We start from the raw sequence: 27,717 nt of genomic DNA, 5'->3' as shown, positions 1-27,717 counted from the left end.
TTTTAAGTCTATAAACATGCAAAAGTCTAACTATATAGTATATGGCCAGGCAACTCAATGAGCAATAAAGCATATAATGTAATTTACAAACAAGTTTTGAATATGTTGGACCAGAAGATATCACCGGTATCACTTTAGAAATCAGAACAAGTATGATGTATGACACTTTGAGGATAATAAGAACACAAACTGTGGAAAATGTGATCACTATAAGAGGAGGCAACATGCAAAAACTGTATGCTTCATGTTTTAAGATATTCCTTGTAGGTACTGTCCATTTAGTGCATTTCAGATTGTTTATAAATCAACCAAATGTCTGAATTCATTTTGATTTTCTGGGTGTCTTATCAGATTCAAGATTTATTCATTCTGAGCTACTGTCTTTGTTATTAATTGACCATAAAATGACAAGAATGATTAACTTGCAAGTTAACTGATAACAAGTGACATCACTTTGCAGGCATACTTTGACCTCCTGTATGGCTGCACATTCATTAATCTTTTACACTCACTTTTACCCTTTCTACTCATTTTTACCCACAACTGAAATGATCAATTCCATTTGGTGGAACCTTTCCCTAGGCTTGCCTGTATATAATGTGAAGAACATTTTAGAAGTGAGTTTTTCTTATCATACTTTATCCATGGGACTAAAAAACAGTAATAAGACTAAATATATTATGATACCAAAATAATAACCATAAATGACAAAAAGCACAATCATGTATTTGGCATCTTTGAAATCCTGAATATTAAATATATGCACACATATGGAGTCCAATCATATGAAAAACCTTTTCTATTTTTTCAACAACCCTCATTTTGACTCTTGATAAAAGTGATTAGAGAAAACCTAAGTTGTACAGTTAAATACTTCCCCAAGTATGTCCAATCCAGATTCCAAGACTTTAGACCAATCACATCACATGTTTTCATTTATATAAATGTTATATATCCCTGTCATAGAGCTCTGTAGTTATCACTGTTAGTAGTATAAGTACCTGTAAATGCAGCTGTTACTGTGAATAAAAACTACAACAATCTTAATCTTTTCTTCCTGTCCCAACCCTCTACTCTGAATACTTTTCCAGCACCCATAACCTTTAACCCCAGGCTCGACCTGTTCCTCTCCCCCTGCTCGGCTCTCAGCCGCTCCTCCCTGCCTTCATCCCCACTCGCTTCCCATTACACAGCCGCAACCATTCTCCTCCAGCCCTATCCCCATTTAAAGCCCTTTCTCTTTCCCTGCTGGGGCTGGAGAGGGGCCGAAGCCACAGCATCTCCCCATCCGTTAGCCAGGAGCCAGAGATCCCAGCCAGAGATGCCATCTGATACAAGTCTATCATAATGAAGGTCCAGCATGGGGCTAAATGAGTTTCCACCTCAGCCGCGCGAGGGGCTAATGACAAAACAGCCTCCCTGTGCTCCTTGGCCTGCCGCTAGCTTTAATCAGGGCATATGGCACTTGCCTAAACTGCTTGGCTATGAGGAACAGAGGAGAGGATTTGGGAGAAAGTGGAGAAGAGGCTACAGAGGAAGGTCTCAGAAGATGAACAAAAAGAGAGTAGGAGAGGCAAGGGAGGGATGAGAAAGTGAGGGAGTATAAAAGGTATAGTATCTTTAAAATAACACTGTAAAAAAGTCCACCGCAGTGCCTTTTCACAGAGTTGATGACAGGGCTTTACATCTTTGTGATAATTATTTAGGACCTACTCAAGGGCTCATAGGCAGGCCTGTGTGGGTGCCTAATACAAGGCGGAAATCACTAATAGCTTTCATAGATTTATATTAATTTGCAGGATTTAATGTGCCTTAAATGGCAGATGATCAACAAGGGAAAACAAAAGTGCATTAGTGCCCCGGTGGCATAAAGAGTGTGGAAGGGGGTGGGAGCTTAACAAATAGGCTACTCCATTTTCATAGCCCACTTTATGGCTCCCCAACTTATCCAAATTAGCTTAAAGGATTGATAATTCTTCACTAATATAAAACTGTTACTGAGCCCCTAAACTGTGACTTGCCCTTTTTTTAGGTTTTGTCAAACACTAAATAGAGGGCTTGGTTGTGGAAATTAAATTGAAATCGCATAACAAGGCTTCCTTTTAATTTGATTAATTCTTTGTTGTTGTTTTAGATCCCTTGCGAAGACACCCATGACGTTTCGAGGTTATTTGTTCCACTGTCTAATGACAATTTTCCTGCACAATAACACCAGTTAAAGAGCCGCCTCAGAGCGAGTTTTTTTTTTTTTTTTGCCTTGAAATCACAGACAAGGCTAAGCCAGGGGGACTAATAAACCTCGCCCTTAATTCCACTGTGAGGCTACTGCTGTGGCTGCTCACACTACAACTTCCCCACAGTCCTAATTGTATAGAGAGGGATGATCAAAACTTCATTTAGACACTTTGGCTCGGCGTTGGAGGCGTTTTTTTTAAAGTAAAGAGGTATAAGGGACCAGATTGAACCGAGTGACTGATGACCTCTCAATTTCCAGTCTCAAGGCCATTAAAGCTGCACTGAATGTAATAGAAGAAGATGTTTTTTCACCTCGATGAGACATTTAATCATTTCAAATAACGGTGTTCTACACAAAGTAATTTTACCCTGAGAAAAACTCAGGAACATTCTGGTCCCATTGTAAGCTGCTGTACTGGAGGATGCTTTTTGGCAGCAAAAAAACAGTCAGGCTGCACCAGGCTGTACTCAGCATGGAGAAAATGAACCTCTGAAACCCATGCTGACAGTTTTGGTCCCTACTGTTCCTGATTTCAACAACACCATAACCAGTCTTGGCAACCAACAAGCCCCCAGTACAAATTAGCCAGCCGTCAGCAGGGTGCGAGGATTGCTTTTCCATGACAGGAAAAAGATAGAGGAGGCTCAGTTTATCCAGGCGAAGGCCTTCATAGGCTTGCTACTGAAGACTTCTTGCTCTCTCATATATCTCTACCTCAATCTCAAACAATCCTTCCTCACTCCAAACATCGTCACCCAGGTTTCCCCTCAGAGCGGGGTGATTGCTTGCAGCTGGGGTGCACTGAGAACATTTTAATATTATGCAGAAGATTAGAGCAAACTAACTACATTATTCTCCAATTACACTCATTTCATCCAACTGATGTCTTTATATCCTTCCCCTCGCCTCGATTAGCCTAATGTGAAAATGGAAGGGGGGAATGCGCTTAGGACTGTACCGATTGTTCCTCGGCTGCCTATTATTTCACAGCGCCATTAAAAGGGAGGCGTCTTTTATAGTGACTGTAAATAAAACGATTAGGGGCAGATCCAGCCGGGTGCTGGGGAAGATTTCATTTCAGGGATCTGCTTATCAACGTTCTTGGAAGGTTTGGAAGGATTGCGAGGGCCCGCTACATACGAGAAGCTACCTTCCCCCCACCTTCATCTCACAATGGCTCCCTGTATCTCTCCGGAGCCGCATTACAGTAGCAAATCTCACACTTGCTTTGCATCCTTGTCATAAAAATAAATAAATCAATTACATTCCCGCACACGTGCACGCCTTCTATCACAACACGAGTTGAAATCGTTTCGTCTCACATGCCCGTAAGCCTGCTTAATATCCCGCCAAGCATGCCCAAATTATTAGAAAGTACATGAGTGACAATTGTTGGCCAATGTTGCGGATCCGCACGCACGTGTTAGTGTCTGAATGTGGGGGGGAAAAAAGCTCCCTCACCTCATAAACCCCTCGCTGAGCAGGAAGCTTTTGGAATTGTGGGTGTTCTACACAAAGCAAACAACACAGAAGAAGACCCCAAACCAGAGAGATCTTCCAGTACCATTATCCTACAGCAGGTCTCTGCTTTCTATGTATGCAACAAGTCCATAAGCCATACTTAGTAGCATGGGGCTTCTGCGTGGAACCATTCAAGCACTTTTGGAGCGCTTGGGCCTTTCATCATGCACAAAATACAATAAACCTGATAGCTTAAGCATCCATTAGGAATTATTCCAAATCAATTTAAACAGCAATGTTGCCTTCAGTATGCTTAAGGTTGATAAACCATCCGGAATAAATACAGTATATTACAAGAACCAGAGATGTTTATGATAAGTGTGTAAAAAAAATTACCAGACTCAAGCTTTTAACACAACATATCCACATGCAGCATTTAATTTTTAACAAACCAGCTAATATATTAATACATATATTTATATTTATTTTTCAGTATAGAGGTCACTTATTTACTCCAGAAACTAACAATCTGTATGTGGAGTTTATGGATTGAACCACCAAACTTTGCACATCCAATAGACAGGCTATTCTACCACCCACAACCCCAATTCCCGAAAACTTGGCAGACAAATTAAAAAGTAAAAAAACAAAACAGAATGCATTGAATTCAGGGTGTAAAATTTACAAAAATATGTATATCAGATTGAGCATAAAATATCTTTTTTTACACTTTTCGTCCAAGAAAATATTTACATCCTGTTTATTAATGTTATGTGGCACAGATTTAACCCTTTATCAGGGAAAGAACCATATTTTGTATCTTCAGCAGACATCCAAAATGAGGTCTATTTTAAAATCCATGAGAATGACATGGATCACAGACAGTGACACCATGACATCCAACCAATCAGTATCATAATAATAATAATAATAATAATAGTAATAATAATAATAATAATAATAATAACAATAACATTATTGACCTTGACTTAGTAAGTAAAAGTTTTTTTTTACTATTACTTTTTTTACTATTTTTTTTATTATATACTTTATATTAGATACTAGATACGGCTGGCTCATCTCGATATCAGTCCCTAAAAATTAAATCTGACAACCTTACCCTAACACCTGATTTCCCTGCAAATGTAGGCCATACAGAGATATTGACGAAATACATGTGATTTTTATGCCGCAAAGTTTTTTTTCCTTCTTTTCGCATATATTTTTAAACTACATTACCTGGGCTTCTTGGTTGCATGGTGGTGATAAGGTCTTAACAACACATGTGTCTAGTAAGACTATGGATAGATCTTGTTAAAAATAATAATAATAAAAAAAGAAATGTGTTATTATTACATCAACTCATTACATGCTGAGCTCAATATTAAGCATTGCTGTGACATTACATTGAAACCCCTTTGGGCTATACTGAGGCACCCTTGTAATGTTTGTTTTCCTTTCCTTTCCCTCTCTTTCTCCCTCTCTCTCTCCTTTAGTTTCTTGGATTGACTTCCCTTTTGTGTTGGATAGTAGGGACGCACAGTGTTGATTTCAGTTGTACGGCGGTTGTTTCATAGCTCGCAGCGTGTTTGTCTATGGTGGCATTCCTCAATTCCATTCAGCACACAAGAGGATCCCCTCGGGCCGGGCATATCCAAGCGTCCTCTGCTCCTCCAACCATCCCAGAGATGGACCGGGCAAACATCTGATCTCTTCCCCAAACATGTGTGTCCACATTTGCACGAATGCATGAGCGCACAGACACACATGCGCAAACACATACACGGTGACATGAACACACTCACGCACACACACCACAAACCACCATCTCCACACTCAATACTTGCTCCTGTATCACATTGCAGTAAATCCAGTTAAGAAGCTCTGTAGGGAGAGAAAATAAGAGATACAGTTACCAGGTCTGGAATGGTTTGACCTAAGCTGTGTCATCATGTACCGATGCCATTGTCTGATGAAATGTTTGAATATGACAGATGCACAAAGCCTTTTAGCGTGTCAGCATTGGTAATTTATTATGGTGAAATTTTCCACTTAGGAGATCTGAAACAGGCTTCAGGTCAGCGTGTTTCTCCCAGACAGTTTTCTTCATGCACGACAGAAAAAAGCATGAATAAACACATGACACTATAAACCTCCTTTCAATGCCAAATTAGAAAATTGAAAGATTTTGGTGTATGGCCTTTAGTCCCCAGATCTGGTGGCGATTTCACTCCAATTCAGTTTGGATAAGGATGAAAAACAGGTAAAAACCAACACTTCTCCACGTGACTGGACGTTTTATTGTTGGGGAAATGGTTTCTTTAAAAGACAGACTTTGACAGATCGCTTTGTTTACTGGAAGTAAAACTACTCTGACTATAATTCCCTTTGGAACTGGAGCAAAGTCTGATGCTTTGACCTTTTGCAAATGAATCTGATCAAACTCGAGCACTTCAGGTAATTACACAGCAAACGTGCTTTGACAGGACCTATCTGGACTGAATTACTAACCGTATGTCAGGGCAAAACAATGCATCTTAGACCGTCTGGATGTTATGGTTGTCTGCAGGAGCAGAATGCAGTACGATTTCTAGATCGCACTGCCATAAACCTGTCTGTAAAATGGAGGGGCATGAGGCCTGGTGGGGGCTCAAGAGTTTTGCTCATTCCCTCTGTATGAGTCATTTTAAAGAAGGAGATTATGGAGAAAGAAGAAAACGGACAAAGTCAGTGAGGGAGAACACAAGGAAGGAGAAAAAAATGATCTTCAAATGGACAGCAGTCCATCCTCCGTTAGAGCTGTGAGTGTTAGAGGCCCTCACAGTCAGATCTCTGATTCAGAGCTTTACATCTGTGTGGTTTCCTGCAGAGACCATGGAGTGGAACCAGAATCACCGCTGCCACGTACGGAGCAAGGAGCGCCTCAGTAGATAAGCCTTAAAACAGAAGCCCAGGGGACATCAGGACTGACCAGAGACAACATTTATCCTCATGCTTTGATGAGCTGTATAGAGGATGCCTGCATTTTAGAATGTATAGTAGAAACCACCCTTGAAGTCTTAGATTTTTTTCCTCCGTCTTCTACAATGTTGCTTAATATGACTCCTGGATCATACAGGACTTATTCAACAACCTGATTTGCACTATTACTGGATATCAAAATGCATTCATAAATAAAGATAAGGTTTCTTGTCACAAGTAAGTAACACTTAAAACATTTGTGTAATTTCATGAAAGTTATCTCAACCTAGGCCATTTTTTTAACCAAAAGCCTACAATACAAACATTGGGCTAATTGTTTCAAAGAGTGTTAATGAGTGAGGGAGACACTGCTGAGTTGCATAATAGGAAGTGTAGAACCCAGCACTTTGGGGCTTGACCATAGACTGTATACAGGAGGCGGGTGTAACTGCCGTCACATCACAGAGTGGTTTGCAGACTACCGTTTTCAAGCGTCAGGTTTTGCATTTTGGCTGACTCCATCTTGGTTTTTGAAGCAAGAAGTGAACAAATTTGGATGAGAGCTAGTGCTTTGTTGTCTGTTATTTTAATCTTAATGTGACTATAATTTACAAAATGAACATCTTGCTTTATTGAAAAGACTTGAAACTGGTGATTGAGGCCATACATTCACTAGGAACATGTTTGCTGAGGTAATAAATCAAACAAGAAGTAGGATCATTTTCTCATAGACTTCTATACTATAGGACCTTTTTATGCAGCCAGTGTAGTACCCCCCTGCTGACCATTAGAGATAATGCAGGTGTAAGTCAGTTTCATTGGCTCGGAGGATGCCACTTGGGTTTGACTCATTCTTGGGACTAAGTCATATATCTGCCTCTTTTGCCCCTATTTTGAACATACCTTAAAATGTGTCTTGTTCTTTTGCCTTGTTTTTAAAGAGCAATAGTGATATTAAATTACTAGATTACTCAACATTTATCCTGTCAAGATGTACAGTTATTGGGGGGTCTTTTTTAGAACTTTCTTAGTTCCTAGTTTCTTAGAACTAAATAGGCTCAATATAGCTAGCTACTAAAACCAGCCAAGGTAGCTAAGTGGTAATTTAATAACTCGTAATTTTTATTAATAAACTTATCCAACATAAAGGGACAGTTCACACTTTTTAATCATGTTTCTTTTTAGTATTGTTCCAGCATGAAACTGCTCATAACAAGGTCTTTGGATTATCCAGAGTAACCAGGTCATGATTCCTGGAAAGAGACATTTCTTCTTTTTTTTCTACAACCACAGGTAAGAGGGGAAAAAAAGTCTATTTTTCATTTTGGGGTGAATTGTTGACAAAGTATAATAGTCCAATTGTTAATGTTCCCAAATGTCTTCATGTCAAAAACTCAACAGATGTTGTCACACAAATGAATGTAAATATATGGCCAGGATCCACTGTGTAGTTGCAGGTAAACACAACAGTCTTAAAACACTAGAGTGCAGCCTCTTACAATGTAAAACCTGAATATTAGTGTCAAAATACACTTAGGCTCTGTTTACTGTCAGCATTTGAAATTGTGTCAAGATTTGACGATGACCAACAGGACAGACAAGTTTCCAGACCCTTTTTAACCTGAACACTTAAGTCACACTTGAAATAATGGCTTTTGAGATACCCATCAAACCTGACCTAAACAGAAGCACAGTTACACCCTATCAATCAAACTTTAATAGTATGTTGTTTGGGGAATGCACACTGGTTGGCATACCGTAAAGTGGCTCTGCTTTGCAATTTCCTGAAGGATGACTGTGGTTGGATGTATTTATAGTGGAAACTTGGGTGAAATTGACTCCTGCAGCTCCCCTCTTTGCTTCTCGCCCGGTGTTAGATGAGTTAAAAAACAGATCATATTTCCACAGGTGGCTGTGAGACGAACTCGCCCTGGAATGTTGGGCGACATAAATCTCTGTAATTGCACGGTATTGATCAGATAACTAGAGCTACAACTGGCGAGGGAGACGCCCTTTTTTCTTTACTCCGTACCATTTTTCATCCTTTTATCTGACATCAAGAAGGGACCGTTAATAACTGCACGTGCACACACAGGCACGTGCGCACACACACACACACACACACACACACACACACACACGATACATTCATGTCTAGCAGAGCTTCTGACAGTTCTGTGGAAAAAGTGAGGGCGTCAAAGATATGCTCGGAATATGTTTTGACTGCTCTGACTTTGACTGCATATATTGAAAGTATTCATCGCGACTCAGATAGGCCGATGACATCAGTGTCCTGTAATTGATGGGACAATGTCAAGACTTTTGAAATCCGTAAACTTCTGCAGCATGACTGCACAGTGTTGACGACTCGACTGAGGAAAGAGAGACAAGTCTTTTCATCCAGACTGACTTCCATGACATGTGCTCTGCCGTCTTCTCTCGCGTGTCTTCGCTCGACTGTACGGAACACAAGACCTAAATCCTCAAAAACAAATCCAGACACATGAAGCATCTCGGAGCATTGTGTGGCTGTTTGTCTTCATGTCTGTGTTTACATTTAGGGAGTATACATGTAAACCACATAAGGTATCTCTTTAGGACTCCTCTCTGGGAGGGTGCACCAGTGAGATATCTTGAACCAATTAACTATTGCTGCTTGCTTTTCAAAATCTACAAAAAAAATATTAAGATATTCTGCTCTTTCTTCTTATAGCTTGATAACACTTGACCCTCTGAATTACCCCATTACATTTGATCTGACTTTATAGGCCATATTTGTTCTATTCTGGCTCTTATAGTGGCTCTGCTGGCAGGTTTGATTCTCCAAAGTTTAATCCCCACCTCTGGAAACACATGTCCTTCCTGGTCTCCATTAAGTTTTGTTTGCCTGTATTTTTTCCACTATGCTCCTCTCATCATCCCTACTATGAGGAAAAGAAAAAAAAGGTGACGACTGTAAACATTTTCTTCAAGAGGAACCAAAAAGATCTCATTACATGATTTTAAAGACAAAGCAATTGATAAAAGGACTTGACCACAAGCTGTATACAGTACCTAACCTGTATATAGAAACTGTTTCATTTTACACATGCATGTACCAAGGTCTGCATGCATTGTAAACAAAGTAAGATAGTTCCTCCAGTTCACTCCTCTGAACTTTCAAACCTCTAGATGCCAAGAGTGACATCACCAGCCCCAGACACAGATCCATCTCTCCCCTCAGGGGCTGTGGAAGGTGGGATGGATGGATGGAGGGGGGCGGAGAAAGAGGAGGTGGGGAAGGAAGAGAGAGAGGGGGTTGGGGTTGATTGGTGGAGGGGTGGGGTTATAGGTCTTCTTCTCTGCCAGGTGTGCTTTTCACACAAACACACACATCCTCTCCTCTTCCATGGCGGTGGGGTGAAAAATGACAAGGACAGACACTGGAGCCGGCATGACAGAGAGCTGCTGCGGCTGCACTCAAGTGTTCCCACACATCTCACAGTGTGGGGATCAACACCCAGATCATCTGCTGCACACACTGTGGAGGTTTTACAGCATAAGTCACATCAAAAGCTTGGGAATATTAACGGTCACCAATGAAGTTGGAATAAAATGTTTTTATTTTACTTCTTTCCATTAAATGATTGTGAAAATGTGATTTTTATTGACAGATAAAGTGTATATCATCTCAAATTTTTATTAATCAGTCTTTTCCAAACATCACAATGAGAATGAAACCACAATTAACAGAGGATTGTGTCTGAAAATAAAATGATTCCAACTTTAATAGCGACCGTGTATGTGGTGCAGATTGTTAACAGAAAGAAGTCTGTGATAGTTTGGGTATGTTGCAATATTATTTTTTATAATAATTTCTTAGTACAATGAAGTTGTTCATTGTTAGATGACTTTGTGTGATGGTAGTAGAGTAAAAAAATAAAGAAACAAAAGAAATAAAAAATGCATAGATCTAAATGTGTGTGTATGTATATATATATATATAGATATATATAGTTGGTCATGAATAATAATCTTTAGCTGTAGAATGAGGCTGAAATATTGCATGATTTAGCTGATGTTGTTGTCTCCATTTGGGCACTATTTCCAGTAAAGGAAAGTAATTCAGAAGATTTACCCAAGTACAGTTTTGAGGTACTTGTACTTGTACTAGCTATTTTGTGCTTATTCTCCTCTACATTTTGAACTGTACTTTTTGCTCATTTATTTCATAGCTATAGTTTCTTTTCAAATCAATGTTTCATGTTTAACATTTTTTTAAAAATCATAAAATTACTCTAAAATACCATTGTTATCGATTAGACTGCCCAAAAGTAAAGCTACATTTTTAAGATAAGCTTGTAAGTACTGCTTACATGCACATGTTAATAAATGTATTGATATTCCAAAATTCATAATTTCTTTTTTAAAAGGAGCTTTTGCTAGAGTAAGATTTTGAATGCAGGACTTTACTTGTAATGGAGTATTTTTACATTGTTGTATTAATTTCAGTACCTTTACAGTACAGTACAGTAAATATTTGATTTGATTTCTTAATTATTTGCTTTGTATTGTTACGTCATTGTCCCTTTATTGAAATATTGTTATAAAGAATTCTAAGCTATTTTATTTTGTCGAAGGAAGGAAGAAAGAAAGAAATGCAGCCTACATATCATTATTATTATTATTATTATTATTATTATAAAAAACACATATACACAATAAAAATAAAGAATTTTCCTACAAAGTGAAATGCAGAAAAAGTAACATATCCTAAAGGATTATGTTATTATTCAATGACGTGGCCTCACTATCTATTCTTGTGCTGTTTCAAACCAGAAGGTTTTGAACATTTTACGGTTTGGCTGCAGTACCAGCTCCGTTTACGTCAAGAAGTATTGGAATGATGGTTTTCATCACAAGAAAAGCTTTCGCTGAAAATAACATCTTGACACATGGTAAGTCTTTGTGAGTAGAGATTGAACCCATCCAACAGCAAAACCAAGTTACACATATTTTCCAAAACACCATTTCAATGCACTGCATATTCCTAGTTTACAGTGATTACACTTCAGGTCAGCTTAGCCAGATCGCCAACTCATAATTGAATTAATGTTTACATGAGAAACAATCTCATCTTGACAGAAGCTATTAAGACCACCTGAATTAAAAAAATAAATAAAACACTGTCAGTGAGCATTGTCTGCTGGTATGTCTCTTCCACTGTACCAACTTTAAATCAGAAGCAGAGGATGTGACTGGCTCCAGCTTGTGCTAATGAACAGCCTATACAGTGATAGGACAAACATCCCTGGGTCACCATGGCATAGCCTCCCTGCCATTAATTACAGCTCAGCCGGTGCGTATAAGCTACTAAAGATTATCTAAGGATACAGCAGATTATCTCCGGATGTGAGCTCTTTGGGAAACATAAATATGCTACCTCTTCTTTCCTCTTTTTCATGCTTTGTCTGTGGGACCAGGGCTTCCTCACATGGTGTCCATTATCGTTAAGTAAGAAAATGATGACCGGTTAAGACCACCAGGGCAGCTTTTTAGACTTCCAGCAGAATTTAGATTTCTTCCTTTTTTTTTCATTGATTTTTTGCAGATCGGGAATTTACATTTTCTGTGCTTGTAAACACGAGCATGCAAACACTCTGACTGTGATGCTTCTTTGTTTGAACAAAAATGGAATAAAATGACTTGTGGTGAAATGCCAAAAGAGTTTCTTGTCTCGGTTCACTGACATTCTGCTTATTGTGGACATCTCTTTCCTTTCACAAAGCTTGAATTCAAAGTCAGTGTTTCATTTTGGCATAGCAATGAAATACAGTATCTGCATTTGATGTTTGGTTTCCACTGCTGGAAGCTGAGCAATCATTATGTTTCTTTGGCAATGGTGGAAAGAGTACATCTCCACTAGTAGTGTACTTACAGTGGTGGAATGTAACTAGGTACATTTACTCAAGTACTGTACTTAAGTAAAGTACATGTGCCTTAAAATTGTACCTGAGTATTTCAATTTTATGGAACTTTATAATTCTACTTCACTACATTTTGAAGCAAATATTGTACTTTTTACTCCACTACATTTAGCTGACAGCTATAGTTTTCCAGATGAAGATTTAACATAAAAATATGATCAATTTTAAATAATTATGCTTTTTTCTTCTTCTTTTTTTTTCAAACGCAACCACATAACAGTATATTAAGTAGTTAAAATTAGCCCTACCTTTACACAATTAAAACCCTGCTTACATTAATGCATCATTAGAAATAATCAAATATATATAAAATAGTCTGAGTGGGGACATTCTGCATAATGAGTACTTTTACTTTTGATACTTTAAGTACATTTTGATGCTGATACTTTAGTACTTATACTGAAGTAAGTTTTGAAATGCAGGACGTTTTCTTGTAGTGGAGTAATTTTACAGCGTGGTATTTTACTTAAGTAAGGGATCTGAAAATATTTTTATACCTCTTGAAATTATTGTGATGATGTGATTTATTCTTGACAGATAAAGTGTTTATCTTCTCAAAACTTTCAATCTCCTCCAAACATATCACATTGAAAATGAAACCACAATTAACACAGGATTGTGTCCGAAAACAAAATTCTTCCAACTTAATGGGTGACCGTGTATACATAAAACAGAAACCCTGCTCAGGGCCTGTTGTCACATTTCTGATGCCTTTAAGTAGTAAAGATATTTTTCCTCTAAACTTCTCAGGTGGTTTCATTTAAATATCAGCTCAAAGCCCAAATAAGTAAAATTACTATTTATTCTCTAAAGAATCATACTAAAATAACTTAATGGTACTAAAACACCTTTTATGAGACACTCTGGTAACGGTAATGACAGTACACATTGGTTTGGTAGCTGGCATGAGCCACTAAACTGGATTGATACTGAAATATCATATCATTAAATTATGTCTCTACTGGATTATTGTTCTGCAAAACAGCAGCAATTAATGCAGAAATGATCCTGTGTGGCAGAAAATTCCATATTGCTGTTACTGAAAATAATTCTGTGACATGTATGATTTATAATTATTCTCTGATGTATCATCCTGGCTGTATGACACCACTGACAGATGGCCAAATTAAATACACCGTTACTATAAGAAAAATGACTGATTTCTCTGTGTTTGAGCATTGTTAGAAACATTTGGGATACTGTGACATAAATCTAGTAATTTCTAGAGATTTTAATCCAGAAATATTCAATTTTATAGATTTTAGAAAAAGATTTTGATTGGCTTGCTTTATTGTGTAATTAAGTACATTCATTTTACACTATATGCTTTTGATCACATAGGGGTTTTGAATACTTCTTTTACCACTATTCTATGATCACTATAGACACAATGAACAAATATTGAAGATCTCTTGTATCTTTTAGCTGAGCTGCTGAGGTAATGCTGTTTCTCTCATATTACTGTTACTGCAGGTTACATAAGGTACTAGGCACATTTTAACCATTTCATTACTGTTTGCCTCTGTAATATCCTGATTGATGCAGACTGTACAATATGGCTTTTCCCACAATAAATGCAAAACAATCTGTGATTAATACATCTTTATATGTATTTAAATGTGCTTAGAAAGCTTGATTTCTAAAGAATGCACCGTTCCTTGATTTAGCCATCTAAATATGTTGTGCTGTGAGTAAAACCCTGTCTTTTCTCTGCGAAGTAAACAAAAATACTAATGACAAAACAACAAAGCTAGAGAGAGAGAAAAAAACAGCCCTCTGGAAGTCTAAAGTACACAATTCCTGGCCGTCCATGTGCTTTAGATTGTATATTTATTAAGTCTGGATAGGAGCACATGTGCCACAGTAAGAAGTGGAATGACTCTGTTTGCAGAGGGATTTCAACAATTACAAAAGAAGTGCTCCAGTGTATGTTTCAACTCGCAAAGTTCATATCCAGAAATTCATCAACTCATCATTCTCATTTCAACTAATTTGCAGTGATGGAATGCAACTTAGTACATTTACTCAAGTAATGTACTTAAGTATTTCCATTTGATGCAACTTATTATTTTTACTCCACTACATTTAGCTGCCATTTTTAGTTACTTTTCAGGTCAAATTTTTACATGAAAAACATGATTAATTTAAAGTGAATTAGAGGGTTTTTTTGTTTGTTTATTTAAGTTAGACCTCATAACTGTATATCAAGTAGTTAAAATGAGCCCTGCCGTGACAAGAGCAAAATACTGATTACATAAATGCTGATTACATAAATGCATATATATATATATATATATATATATATATATATAAAAATCTGAGTAATTTCACAATGTGGTATTAGTACTTTAACTTAAGTAAGGGATCTCAATATTTCTTCCACCACTGCTGATTTGTTGTTAATTGTGGATTTTCATTCTGAGTCACATTTTGATTTTTGTCAGTGCAGCTCCACTCTGAAACCAAAGATAATGCACAGTATGTTGTAAATGAACAGCTAACAATAAATTATGTGGGCAACTGAGACTAAATTAATAATGCTGATGATTTCCAAACTTTTACTGACATTCTAGTATCCATGTTTTTCTGTTATTGCTGAGTTAGAATTACTGTACCCGTCCTATAGCTAATCCATTTACATGGAAAAGTGAATCTCAGCATGAGCTCATCAACTAAACATCCCCTGGAAACAAACGGTGAGACGACTGTCTTTCTGCTTTATCTCAAACAAAAGATGTCTATGGTTACATCGTCTTTGTTACAGAAACATGACACAGTGTTTTTCCTCCAACACTTTCCACTGATTCCACATTGTGTTACCCAGGGGCTCTGGTGTAATTTGGTAATTTGTCCACAGCTACCTTTTAGCATTTTTACAACTTTTTGAAGGAATGCTGTCACACAAAAGGCCGGCGTGGCATCACTATACAGTACAAAAAGTCTCCAGAGGGTTATTCATACCCATGATGCATCAGTGTGGAGTTACAGTAATACTGAGGAGGTAGGGTTACAGGGATAAGGACAGCCAGTGCTCTTTTTAGTTGCCCTCATGTTCAAGGAATTCCCCTGTTCTCTGGCTTTTTGTTGAAGTGTCCGTGCATCGGTGTCACCTTTGGATACTGTAACAAAATACTGTATTGAAGTGCATGAAAGCTTCCTAGAAAATAATAGGAGATTATGAAATTTAGCACCAAATATAATCTCTTAATCTCTTAATTCCAAATTTCAAATTTCATTTTATTTATATGACTTTTTTAGAGCCTGGAGGAGAAATAAAATCAGGACATGGCAACACATTTGGTCTCGTGTCCCTCTGCGACAGTAGACAGACACAGGACACAGAGACAAGCTAGTGCTTTGGCCATTACTGACCATGATACTCCACTGGGCTGATACGTCCTGTCACCCTTCTATACAAATCCCCTTGATATCTGCTATGCACACGCTTACACTCAGAGGCAGGCGGCGGCCTGAACTTGCTCTGTCACTCCGCTGTACCCAGATTCCTACAGAGGAGGGAAGGGGCCCCCACGGGGACCCTAATCGCCAAAGCAAAGGGTCATCCATCAAGTCAGGCTCAGTGGGGACATTAGGGGAAAAGGCAGAGGAGGGATGAACAACATAGGGGAGGGAGAAGTAACAGGGTGAGACAGAAACAGACAGTGGGAGGAGGGGGGGACTGAGAAAGAAACAGATTGAAATACAATGCAGAGAGAGAAAGAGGCAGAGCCGGGCTCTCTGTTTGTTTAGGGTCTGTCTCTGTCATTGTGTCGCCGTAGTAGAGGGGTTACAGGGGTGTCTCTGGACACTGGGGGCTGCCGTGCTCCGCTGATGGCCCTGCGACTGAGCATATGTCACCAGTCTAGCGCGAACGAGGGCGCTGCCTCTACTGGGGCACACGTCATTAGCACCATCTGTGACAGTACCCATGAGGCCCTGGTGCGCACAAATACGCCGGTTTTGTTTTTTTGGTAAGGGGGTGGAAAATGAGGGAGGAAGCAGCACTACTTGTGTGTACTCTGTTTCTTCCAGGGTCACTGCTGCTCAACTAGACCTTGTATTGATGGAGGAGGGTGGGGAGGGGAGCGGGAAAGCTGTAGTGAACCCGAGGTACCAGGATGATGTGTGTGTGAGGGTGTGAAAGTGAGTGGAATGTGTGATGAGGGGTGCATGTGTGCATTTGTGTGTATTCGTGTGTTTTGTGAATCAGCGTAGTGTCATGCATACGTAGCAGTGAGTCCAGGACACCAGTATGGCAATGATTACAGCCCTTTGGGAGGGAGGGCTAAGACGGGCCCGGGGTCCGCTCGCTGCAGTCGTGTTGAGTCCAGATAGAGGAAATGCTGGAATAATAAGAACAGGAAGGGTAAATGGCCTATCAAACACACCCCTCTCTGACCTCCCCTGAGCCCGGCCGACCAGGATGAAAGATCCAGCCACTTTCTTCTCCTTAATGGTTTCCTCGGTAATCAGCGCAGCGGAAGTTGCTCCAGTCCGGGGTGATTAGCCAGGGCTAGGATTCCTTAATCGCCCCGGCCCCGTTCTCATGCTTTGAAAAATAAAGGAGGGAGAGGGAAGGAGGGAAGAGGAAGCAAGGGTGATAACAGGGCCGTGTGTTTAAAGAAAAAGCAAAGGGGGGAGAGATGTTGGATACAAGAAGATCTGGGAGGGCCACGAGAGTTGACGTTATTTGGGTTCCTATGGATTTGGCTTCGTAGTTCCTCAAAAGAGACACACACAGAAAAAGAGATTTAACGGTGTAAGTCAAGGTAATCAGGAGAGATCATGTAGGTTTCATTAAGTCCATAAAAGCTAAAGGACTTAATCACTGGGAAAACAGGCATTCATGAGGTGACTGCTAATCTGACTGAAACATGACCTCCCAGACAGCGATGACTCATGGCAGAGACTAATGTTAAGATGTTGCAAGCAACTGGCATGGATTCATCATATTTATCCAAGATGTGTTGTGTTTGCACTTCTCTTCTTAATCCGTTAACAGTGTTTTTAGTAAGACAACACAATTTTAAAATCCATAACAATGTTTGTCTGTGCTGGGATCTGTTTTCATCACTGTGATTTGGCTGTGGCTTCCACTTTAAACAATAAATAAATACTCAACATGGCCAGGAACTAAAAAAAAATGGCGCATGCATATATGACTTAAATGAAAGCAGACAAATGTTTATCATCAGCAGCTCACATCATTTTTCCTGTAGATAATTCAGGATTACTGTTGATTTGGATTACTGTAGTATAGTCTTACAGCAGCTCCAGCATTGAATAGGGTGGTAAATTCCTCAGACGGTAAAATGAGAGCCTGTCTGTGGGCTGATGGTGACTGATGCTGGGGTCAGAGCAGTTAGCCTAACCACAGAAATGGCAGACTGCATGAGTCACTGTTACAGGCAGCACACTCTGTGTTCCCACAGGTTGCTACTTTAACCAAAGTCTTTGACTCAGACTTTTTCTTTTTGTTTGTAAATCGCAAACATCTCTAACCGATATAACCAACAACTAGTAGTGTTTTGCCACTGTCTGCTGTTTGCTAGAAAACCACCAATTATGAATAGTCATAATGAAAAAATGCCTTATCTTCATTAGATTTGTGTGAATGCTGAAAGCTAAAGAGGTGACGTTAAACTGCAATGCTGGCCTAAATGTGTAAAAAGATTAAGTATAAAAGTAAGTTGGAAAGGTGGGAATAGGTCTAATAGTAAGAATATCATCGAAAAGATGAATAATACCAATCATTTAGAATGAGCCTGTACAGGCTGCAAAGCCCTTTGTGGCAAATTTGTGATTTGTAATTCTGGGCTATATAAATAAAATTTAATTTAACTGAATATAGTCTGTCCAAAAATGCCCAAAAATACAACAAAATAGTATGTTGACAATAGTCATAGCATTTTATGTCCAATAATATAAAACAACACAATATTATCTTGTTTTAAAAAACAAACAAAAAACGCTATAGTATAATATGCCGAAAAATGTAAAAAAAGAAGTCATAGTGTAGTTTGTCCAAAAATGCCTAAAATTGCTTGAGAATAGTACGTTGATTGTTGTAATTGTATAGTATGACCAAATATATATATAAAAACACAATATTATCGTATGTCCATACAAATAAAAACTAAATTAAACTCTGATATACGATAGTATGTTATAAAAAATATAAAACGTTTTTAATTTATTTTTTCATTTTTAGTTTTAATATATATATAATAACACCATATTGTAGTATGTCCAAAAAAAACCCCGCAATAGTCGCAATAAAAACGGTCATAGTGTAGTTTGTTTAAAAAAGGCTAAAAAGTTGAATAGTATGTTGATCATTGTAATAGTATAATATGACCAAAAAATAACAACAAAAACAACCTATCGTACTATAGCATGTTGAAATATGTAAAAAAACAAAACAAAACAAAAACAGCCATAGTGCAGTTTGTCCAAAAATTAGAGACAAGCTAGTGCTTTGGCCATTACTTAGATTATTTAAAATAGTATGTTTATTATGTTAAACTCCAGTAGAAACCCCCCCCCCCCCCCACACACACACACACCATATAATAGTTTGTTGATAATTGTAATAGTATAGTATGTCCAACAATGCAAAAAACTCCATCGCATAATATAAACATAAACCGCATAAACCCATGTTGACTTAGAGAGAACATGCAAACTCCACATCAAAGGGCCCCAAGGGGGATTTGAACCCTGACCTCACTTGCTATGTGCTAACCTCTGTACCACCATGGAGCCATGGGATGATATTTTGTAAAAGAAGAAAAAAACACCGTAGTGTAGTTTGTCCAACAAGGCCAAAACATGTCATAGAATATTATAATGATAAATGGAATGGTATAGTCTGAACAATAATAACAAAACACCATTGTATTGTGTGTCGAAAAAAGTAAAAAACTTTCTTAAGAAGTCATAGTGTAGTATGTCCAAAAATGCCTCAAAAAACTCCTTAGTATAGTATCTTGAGGAATGTAATGGTACAGCAAGTCCAAGATTGTAAAAAGAACCTGTCATAATGTTAAAAAAAAAAATGGCATAGTATAGTATAGTATATTAAAAAAAAAAGGTTATGTTGTGGTTTGGCCAAAAACGCAAAAAAATACACCATTGAATACTATATTAATACATATAATAGTATGGTTTTGAAAAAAATGCAAAAAAAACCCCAACAAAAATCATTATTGTCATTGTATATTTTGTTGATGACTGTAATATTATAGTATTTCCAAAATATTTTTAAAGCACAACTTTAGTAGTGTAGTTTTTGCAAGAATAAAAAGAAAGAAACATGCAGTATAGTATGTTTGTTTATTCATTCATTATCCTTGACGGCTTATCTGAACTTGGGGACTGGGGCCAATCCCAGCTGACAGTGGTAAAGGGGGGGGGAGTACACCCTGGACAGGTGGCCTGTCTGTCACAGGGCATGTAACTGATTGACATCTTCCCAAGCTGCATGCTTAGATATGTATTGTCAGAAATGTAATAGCTACGGTGAAACAGTATCAATTCAAGGTGTTCTTGTGGTTTTCTTTCAGGAGCCACATTCCTAATGCAATGATACTCCTATCTGTTTACCTTTGCTTATATTCCCTTGCTGTTTAATGCGGCGTTCAGTTTCCCTGTCAACAGTAACAATGTACAGTGGCAACATTCTTCAAACATACCTAAAAACACAAACACCCAAGCCTGTTTGACAGTGCAGGGATTTGTTTTCATGCAGGAATTCCCCTACCGAGCACTGATGCTACTTTAGTTCCCACCCAGTCAAACCTGCTTGTGCCTCATATTGTGTTCCCTACTATTTTTCAGTGATCCTGTTACAGCAGTTGCTTTCCAAAATGTCTCTGGTAATGTGAACATGCTTACATACAGGTATCGTATATGTCCACTTATGTACATGACAATGGCTGACCCCACCTGGGCTTTTGTCTTAGATGTGACAGAGATTTGGCGTCTCACAGTGCAACTTCTCATATGTTGCCCTTTAAAATTCCCCTGTTTGTGCTTTTCTGTGGCACACATGCACACAGTAATGAAGTTTACTGTAAAATAACAGTAAGATACTGGCAGTAGGGACACCAGTATTTTACTGTTATTTTATAGTCCATATACTGTAATTTATTTTAATAGTATATGACAGTTATTTGGATTACAGTACATGACAGTAGGAAAACTGGGCATAACCGGAGTTGACATGGGTGCATGGGGGCCCCCAACAGACAGGGCACCTAAATGGTGAGTTAATAGGTAGTAAAAGTAAAAGTCATACTGTAGCATGTCGAAATTTTTCTTGAAAAAGTCATAACCTTTTTTAAATGCCCCGATATTCTCAAAATGGTCTTATTATAGTCTGTTGATTCATGTAGTATAGGGTGGCTTTTTTTTTTAAATAACAGAAAAACCTCATATTTTGAGATTCGAAAAAACACAACTTAGTTTACCAGAAAAGAAGTACATCCTCAACAGAATTGCTTGGCTTTTATGATCATTTTGCAAAAATAGTTTTTAAAGAGTTTTTATTATAAATGGCCAAACAGTAGATACATATCAGTCCAATGATGGGTCTCTTGAAATGTGTTTCCCTAACATTTTCTTAGTTTGGGTGCATTCAATTTTTGATGTCCCACACACTGTTAACTTCAGTGAGTGTAATTAGTAGTTAAATGAAATTAAAATGCTTTCTATATGTTCTTGTTGTTCTTATTGACATTTATATTATATATGCTTCCAAATGCTGTCCACCCTGTCACTACAGGGTAACTGCCCCTTTAAGAAACCGGCTGATAATCACCTCCACCAATTGTTCTTTTGAATCAATAGAAGTTGAATCATCTGCAGCAATTACAATCTAATGAATAATTATTAAGTATTTACACTTGTGTTTCCTCATTTCATGCTTGTAGTTGGATGTTGTCAACATTCACATGTCCACCCTATCACAGTGAAATATTATTATTATTATTTTCAATTATTCTAAATGTTTTTGTTAAACAGTATACAGTCATCTTAATCAATTACTTTGACATGACTTTAAGTGAAGGCTCATACATTTTGTTATCACAAGGCAATGAAAATATACAGTATGTACTCTTCATTTGTCCATGACAGGGTAGACATGTTTTGAAGTTTGCTTATCCGCTGTCTGCTTGCAGTTCATTTAGAAAAGAAAAGAAAACTTGAGCTTTACCAACATCCATTTCTAACAGCCTAAACTCTTCTTAATGCAATGAAGACAAAGTTTCATAAAAATGTTTTTAGCTTTTTCTTTCGAAATTTTTAGGTGTCAAATGTTGATGTGATTTTGACCCAACACACACCTACACTGACACAAACACCCACTGATGATTATAGTGCATTTAAAATGCTCTTAAAGGATTGCTTTCACTCTTGTCTCCACTATGTTTTAGTCCTGGGGGCTAAACAGGTGTGTGTCTCTACACACATTACTCTCATACCTGCACACACCCCCAGCTCTTGACCTCAACCTCCACCCAAACTCCACCCTCATTTCAGCCATTACTTGTCGCATTTAGCTAACAATACCCAAATTGCTTATATGAACGTGTCGCATTCAATCAACGTAATGTCAGGCTTATTCTTTTCAACAAAAAAATGCCCTGTAGCTGACAGGTGAGCAGATGATGTGAAATGATATCACTATTAGGCTGACCACATTTTTTTCTCCAAGAGCTTTAACTTCTTTGGAGACCAAAAGTATTAGTTACCACCTAAAAGGTTCCCATCCTAGTCACAGTGTGTCTTTTGAACTTAATGGGTGCTGAGGAGTTTGAGCAGTAAAAATCCCACGGTGCTACGACCCCTTTGCCACCACAGTGGATAAAAGAAAGAAGTAAGAGAGCAAGATGAGAGAGGTGCAGAAGATTGTACAAAACAGATGAGACAGAACAAAAGATGGTCGATGGGGAGATAAGGAGGGAGAGCTCGACAGACAGACACACCAGGCGTTTCTGTCTCACCATCCTGTAGTCAGTGAGCTGTCAGCGATCCTCCCTGCCTGCTCTATGGGTACAGCCCCGGGAGCGATGGCATTTCAAATAGCCTTATAAATCAAGAGTTATGTTATGTCACCCTGCCACTGCCATTAACACACAGAAGAGAAAACCACCACAGTTTTTTCTTCTTCTCCAGCACATAGGGTTTTATATTACTCTGTGCATCCCCCACTGAACCATTAATACTCTACATCAGGCTCGCTCTCGGGCCGTAACTGAAACTTGAGAAATTTATCCTCATCATGGGCCCAAGTCTCAAGAAAACTTAGTAGCGCTCTTGTCGCCAGGGCACCGATGAGAAAGCGGCCCCTGACCCATTTCGGTTCCCAACTTGTAGGTTAAGGAATGCTCCCCCCTCCCTAAACAATTACTAAAGAGATACCCTTGAGCAAGGCACTTGACCTCCAATAGCTGCAGTGGCACAGCTCATTGGCTAATAGTATAAGACTGTGGTGATAGTGTGCAGCTCAGCTTGCAGGTGTGAAATAGGTGACTTTATGGCCCTTTTCATACATGCACTGCAACACTAGAATTATCTAGAAATCACTCTGAGGAGCTGAAAGTAAATGGCCGAAACACTTGCAGTGAATAATAAACCCCAGCAGCTCCTTAGTATCAAGTGTGTGTAATGTCTGATTGAGTGTGAATAGAGCCGCACACAGCGAGAGAATGGGCTTGTTGATGATGTTTTTTTTTCATGCAGCTGACACAAAAGCAGAAGAAAACAAGAAGAAGGGTCATTTACACAATCATGACAATTAGATGTTGAAGTGAAATCACTGTTGGGATGATGAGCAAACAATTATTTGAACTTCTGGTCAAAAATAGATCCAAACTCATGTCCCAATATAAATGATCTTGTTAACATTCCAAAAAAAAATTCTGACTTTTGTTTCTGAAGTTATGCAGTTTTTCTTTTCTTTCAAAGGCTGTAGCGGGCATGGATTTTTCTATGTTGTTCCAAAGATCTTGGTGTATTGATGTAATATTCTGGAGGGTTTTTTGATTATTTTCATCCATTCTAGATATGAAAAAAAATGCATAATTCCGCAACAAATGTGTGTAGCAAATGGCAACAACCCAAAAATTGCTGCAATAGTAGTTGAACATGCAAATATGAATGCTCCCTCATACACCTTTAAGTTAAATTAATTAATTGACTGATTGAGTCATGTTTATTAGAGATATTTGACCAGAACAACTTGATACACAGTGCTGAGCATCTCAAATGAATCTTCAGGTTCACAGCTTTCAGATAATGTTCACCACTTCTTTGTGGTATTTATTTTTCACTGCTATCTCCCCCTAAACATCCACTGCCCCTACAAAAAATGGAGGGCAAATGGTAAGAGGTTAAAAGCCTCTCTGTGTGAAACTAAATGAAAAAAAAAACACACCCTTGAGTAAAGCATCTTGTTTGAAAAGCTTTGTTTGACTAAGTCACTTACTCACCGTTGTGTGCCAGAGCGACGCTGTTCCCAAACAACTTACCTTAATGATAGACAGATGGCACAGGAATTCATTGCTACACCACTGTGCCTCGTGTCACCTTGAAAACTTTTTTGCATGCCCCGTACGACCCTCCGCACCTGCTGCAAAAACAATTTCCCCCCGCGAAGCAAGTCATCCGTACTACATGTAAGTCACGGTTGCCGGGGTTAAATATAGGAATCATGCATAGAGGGGTAATCAGGAGTTCTCATCGCAGGATCCCCCGAGACTGATCCCCGGCGTGTGACATGGCTGTCAAAACACTGACAGATTGTTTTACCAACACACGCACGCAAACACGCAGCAGCACACACATGCACACAAAATCACATTGACAGATTGTTTTACCAACTCCATAGGCTTGACTGACACATATTCTCCTGGGTACCCTCCCAGCTCCCTGCTTTACTACGTAAATACAATCTAACAATTTGGCTCTGCAAGTTTTGTTATTTAATAAGGCCCAGACTTTTTTCTTCAGGTGGCATTATGGGTAGCAGCTAAATATATGCAGGGACACTATTTAGAATATTTTCTGCTTTTTTTCTCTCAATTAAATGGTAAAAAGTCCTACTATTTACAGATTTAGCTGTGATCTGATTACAACACCTTACATCAAAAACAAATATTTAAACATATAAGTTTTCTGCTTAAGGAGCATCAATTAAATAATTTCAATGTCATATTTCTTAGCATGAATGGAAAACAGACATGCAGAAGTGCTGCAGCCAGGTGCCCTGTTGGATTCTGTCCGTCATTCCATTAGCCAAAATATCGAGCTTTTGAACATGTCAAAAATGTAATAACCCTATTAAACCGCACTGACATATGACGGTTAATCCTGTTGCCGTATGTCACTATGGAGAATATATTGGTTAAATGCTTCCTGAGACAGATGCTACTTTGAGGCTAATCAGTAGTAATTGATGGTCCAATTGGGTTAGAGTGGCCTTGCTCTGGCCAGTGTCTTTGGTTTGAAGCTGTCAGGGGGACGGGCACAGGAAAGTACAGACACACACTTGTGTTAGCTATGCCAATGCTTTATAAACTAAACAGTTTCTGGTTTACAGCAGGAGGAAACAGAACATGTTTTACCCACATGATGGAGATGTGTGGCGACACTATCACTATCACACTGGGACTGGTAACTCTCTAAATGGTTTTGTTATATGTAATATTGTGTAATAGCAGTCACAGGAACTACAGCAAATGTGGTAGAAAAGAAGCTGTTGCAGTGTGAGCAACAACCTTAGTCACCTGTCATCTGTTTTTAACATAGACTGTATATAAATAATGGACGTAGTCACCGTGACGTCACCCATTGGTTTGTGGACTGCCCGTTGGAAGCCTCGAGTTCAGCGTTATACTCGTCGCCATCTTGTGTCGGCATCTTGTTTCCGATACGCGGAGCAGACCATAATTGGACTGTGACGGAGCGCGAGGGATCTGACAACACTGACTACACGCCTCTCTACACCGGCAACCCGACTGAGAGAAGCCGCTGCTAATTCATGTTAGCATTAATTGGAGCATTAACTGGGATGTTAGTTTTGGCTAGCAAAAAAACAAAAACAAAATGTATCTTTCTTACCTCAGAAAACTGAGCAGCGACTCCTTGGAGTGTCTGTTAGTCCAACCAAACACTGAACAAGACATTTTTACTGAAAAAACGTTCAAAGAAACTGTCATTAAATGAAAATACAGTGTGAAAGGGGAGAGCAAATCGGTAAACGTCCTCTTTTCTATCTATATAACGTTATATATAACTTTATTGACACATTGCTGTGGATACGCATTGCTCTGCTTCTCTCCTGGTGACGGCTCGCCTTGTCAGTGACCTGTAGCCACGCCCCAAATCATACGATTCTTTATCTTCTATTTTCTTCTAAATGAGGCCACTATTAGAACTATTGACATCAAATTGTCTTGAAGATGATTTTTTACTAGCGATTGAGACCAAAGTGTTGTCCTGAAAAAAATGTCTGAGGTAATAAATCAAGTCAGAAGTTTTCAAATTTTGCACTGAAATGAATGGGCAGATTTTTTTTGCAGCCAAACTTAGCACCCCCTGCTGGAATTTTCGGTAGATTGCAGGCTTAAGGCACTTCCTGGTTGGCCTCCATGCTCAGACACGGAGATTGCCGCCTGGTTTTTAATTACTTTTACCAGGTCAGGCTGTTCATCACTATTCGTAAAGTAATTCACTATAATTCAATTCATACATGACTAACGTAAGTGTGAGCCAGGAGGTGCAGCTTATTAGCAAAGAAGGAAGTCAGATGCCGTAGTATAAAGTGTGAGAAAGTCCGCCAAGCGAGGACGTCCTGGTTGATGGACGGATCATTTAACATAAGAGACTATTTGCTGTTCATGTCCACTGGGAAACAAAGAAAACCAATATTGTTATTTTAAGTTACGTACTTAAGTTAACATTGGTACATAAATATGTCACAGTTTACGTTACCTATATAACTGTATGCAGTAGGAAAGGGTTTTTTTCTTTCATTTTTTTTGTAGTTTTGATGCCTGAACTTAATCAAGTAATTCTATTGTGCAACTTTAACTACGTGTTTAAAACTTAAAATTACATAGAACGGCGATATGTTTAAAAAAGCGACCATTTCACAAAAAACATATCATATTTAGAAAGATATCATGAGAATCTGATGACCAGATAAGCCTCTCTACATTCTTTTCTCACACTGTTTGCCTGAATATACCTGTTTTCACCTTCTATTTGAAACACTGTTTTAGCACCTGTCTCTTCAAACCGTCTTCCGAAAAAGCCCAATGGTCTAAATGTTTCTTGGTCTTTTTACATCTGCACTCTCTGCAGCTCTGCACCATCATTACAGCTGGGGAATTACCCTAATGGTGCTGTAGTGGTCTGTTCTACCTATATATACTATTTTATTTAAATTTGGACATAACAACCAGAAGTACTGATGGCTCATTTAAGGCACCATTTTCAAATGTGTTTTATGTTAGCATTTCTCTATGGATTAAGTGTTTTCATAGCATCACAGAATTTATATAGCAACCTGAACCACTGTATAATAATAAAAAATAGAAATGGAAATCTCACTTCTTATAATATGTGACCCATCCCTCTATGTAAAATAAAACGTACTGTAGAACATGAATAAAATAGTAAATAAAACTGATTTTGTGGTGACATATAAAATGTTAATGATAAACAAATACCCCAGCTTTTGGTTTTTTTTGTTGCCTTTTTTGAAAGAGATAAACACTGTGTACTGTACTGTTCTGTACTGTACTGTACACTGACGAATGAGGCGCACTGAAGCATGTTTACCAGCAGCACTGACACAAAGTAACCAGAAAAATCCCTCAAGACTTTTCTAAATGAATAATCTGTGAATTAGGACATGGAAAAACACTCTAATGATGCCCAGCAAAACATTTGACATTCAAGCCTGTCATGTTTTGGAATGGCCTTCAGACTTCACTTTGTTGCATTATACATCAACCCTTACCCTACATATTACATTTGCAATCCAGGGGCAAATATTTTCAATTGTGGGTGGGGGTGTATGTG

The sequence above is a fragment of the Centropristis striata genome, chromosome 23, assembly GCF_030273125.1.
Source record: "Centropristis striata isolate RG_2023a ecotype Rhode Island chromosome 23, C.striata_1.0, whole genome shotgun sequence".
In the NCBI taxonomy this organism is placed as follows: domain Eukaryota; kingdom Metazoa; phylum Chordata; class Actinopteri; order Perciformes; family Serranidae; genus Centropristis; species Centropristis striata.
The sequence above is the reverse complement of the archived record's forward strand: the minus strand, read 5'-3'. Positions refer to the sequence as shown.